Raw genomic sequence first — 2,965 nt, forward strand, 5'->3', positions numbered from 1 at the left:
TCTTCCCAGCCTGGGACACCTTAAGCCACATAGTCGTCTGCAGAAAGCGTGTAGACTTTGCCTCCTAATGTAAGAGTGACGGGCGGCAGGCAGCTTACCTTCTCATAGGGGATCATGTACTCTCCCTGGACAGGTGGAATGGCACCCAGGTCTTCTGCAGCTATGTGACTTCCTCTACTGGGCCCACCATCAGGGAGGTGCCTATGTCCACAATGGCCTCACAGCTGCCCTTGCACAGGGTCAGCCCACATTGATGTAGTTCATGGAGCCCTTGTAGTGCATGGAATCAATGCCACCCAACCTCAGCTCACCCTCAGGATGGTCTGTCAGGTAGAAGGAGAATATGTTCTTTTCCACCCCCTTCTGCTTCTTGAGGTTGTCATGACAGGTACCACCTTGTTGACAGAAATGCAGGGGGTAGACCGTGCCCATCATGCCATTGAACTTGGCTGCAATGAAGGTAACGTCTGGCTGCTTGGTGGCCTCCTCGAAGGTCTGCTGCTTCACCTTGACAAAGTCTCAAATTGCAGGGCACCAACACCGTATCCTGGCTCAGGCAACCAGACAGGCTGCCTGAGCTGTAGTGGATGGCAAACATGGTGCCGTTCTTTGCATATGTGCTTGACTTGGTGTTGTATCTGTGGTGCATTCAGCAGGCAATGTCCAACAGTTTGCAGTTGACTGAGGGTACCCAGAGTTTGGAAGAGCCGGTGTCAAAGACGACAGTGAAGCACTGTAGTGGTGTCACAATGCCGATCTCCCAGTAGTACTGGGCGTCAATAGTTCTTGAGCATCTCCAGGACAGGCCGACCAGCCAGTGTGGGTGTCCTCTGGGAGTATTTTGAGATGCGCTACTTGGCGATCAGGTTTTACACAGGGCTGCCCATCTAGGTTCCAAACTTTTGAATTCCAGTCACCCATTATTATTAATGAATCTTGATTGCATGTTCAATCGATTTCTGACTGCAAAAGTTGGTAGATATCTTCTATTTCCTCCTTTTTGGGTCTAGTTGTTGATGCTTATATTTAAATGATAGTGGTATTCACTGGGCTTCCTTGTATGAGTATGGAAATTATCCTGTCATTCACAACATTGTATTTCAAGATGTATCTAGAAATAACTTTTTAGACTATAAAAGCAACCTTATTTTTCCACACCTTTTCTTCTCCAGCATATGATCGTCTGATTCATAATGCCCCATGCCAGTCTATCTCATTTCACCAATACCTAATATGTCAATATTTATGCATTCCATTTCTTTCTTAACAATGTCCAATTTTTCTACATTTATGCTTTTCACATTCCAGGCTCCAATCACTTGTGTCTGCTTACAACTGTTCCTTGTCCTTTGTTTCCATAGTTGAGGGCTCAGACTCAGTTGCCATGTCTGTTAGTCTACTCTAAGTGTGCTCTATTGTACATAGGGTTTTAGAAGGCCTGTTATATTTCAGAAGTAGATGGCCAATCCTTCTTCCTTCTCTGTCTTAATCTGACTTCTCAGATTTAGAATAGTATCTGGCAGACAAGTATTTTATAGAAAGGAGCAGATGAAAGACATTTCTCAATTACAGAAGCAACCAATAGATTCAGGGCTGCTCTCCACCCTTGACACTTGTGTATCCATCACTTTCCCTGCTCCACCAGCATTCTCTTCCACTCCTGCCTAGCCCATTCAACACTTCTTTTCCGCTATCCAGCCCAGCCCTTGATATGGTGATTTAGGTCTCAAACCTTCTGTGCTTCTGTGATTCCAAATGCCTCTTGCTGCTGCCGGTCTCCAATATCTATTGAATACAGGAGTCTCTAAGTCTAAATTCCAGGTACTAGTATTAGAGAGCTCTGTTGGCCTAGTGGTAAGAAATTGTATTGCAATCCAGAAGGCCCATAATTCGAGGCCACCAGCTTCTTGGGAGAAGGATGGACAATCTCCTCCTGTGTAATTAACTTCCTCTGAAAATCCACCAGAGTGTCAACAAAACAACAATAGTATTTACGGGAGGCTTTCTATCTCAAATGGTTCTGAGGAAAAGTCCTTTGCCTTGGAGCTCTGGTTGTCTAGTGTCAAGATGCTATGCTGCAATCCCGAAGGCTGTGGATTGAATACAACAGATGATCCACTGGAGAAGAAGGGGCAATCATCTCCTGTGGAAGTCATATCCAACTCGATGATATACATCCCTCCCCCCAAAAAAAGAGTATGTGAAAATGTCTTGTAAATAATAGAAGAGTATATGGGAGATAGATGTGAAGAGAGTGGGTAGAAGTGGATGGGTATCCTGGTGGATGGTGAAGCAGGAAAATAAGTGGGTAAAGACATATGTGCCAAAGGCAGGGACAACACTGATACTAATGGTTAACTCCACAATAAGGGATATACCTTTCACTTTTTCTATAAAATGCTGGTCTGTCTTATACGTCTCTAAATCTGGACATTCAGATTAAGACAGACTAAGAAGAAGGATTGGCCATCCACTTCTGAAATAGCAGGCCTCTGAAAACCCTATGTACAAAAGAACACAGGTAGATAACAGAAAGGGCAACTGAGGTGGAGCTTGCTAGTATGGAAATACAAAGGAAGAGGAAGAGTTGTAAGCAGACACTAGTGATTAGAACATGGAATGTGAGAGCCATGAATGTAGGAAAATTAGATATTGTTAAGGAAGAAATGGAACACATAAGTATTGACATACTAGGCATTGGCGAGATGAGATGGACTGGCATGGGGCATTTTGAGTCGGATGATCATATGCTATATTACTCTGGAGATGAAAAGGTGAGAAAAAATGGAGTTGCTTTCATAGTTAAAAAAGTCATTGCTAGATCCATCTCGAAGTACAATATTGTGAGTGACAGGATAATAGCCATACACATACAAGGAAGTCCAGTGAATACCACTATCATTCAGATATATGCACCAACAACCAGAGCCAAGGAAGAGGATATAGAAGATTTTTACCAACTTTT

The 2,965-nt window shown here is 43.7% G+C and overlaps 1 pseudogene; it reads right to left on the reverse strand.

Moving 5' to 3' along the window:
* Positions 1-240: 240 nt before the first annotated feature.
* Positions 241-887, reverse strand: LOC102851115 (annotated as a pseudogene).
* Positions 888-2,965: the final 2,078 nt, after the last annotated feature.

Source organism: Elephantulus edwardii, unplaced genomic scaffold (assembly GCF_000299155.1).
Source record: "Elephantulus edwardii isolate Elephantulus edwardi_28Jun2011 unplaced genomic scaffold, EleEdw1.0 scaffold00339, whole genome shotgun sequence".
Lineage (NCBI taxonomy): Eukaryota > Metazoa > Chordata > Mammalia > Macroscelidea > Macroscelididae > Elephantulus > Elephantulus edwardii.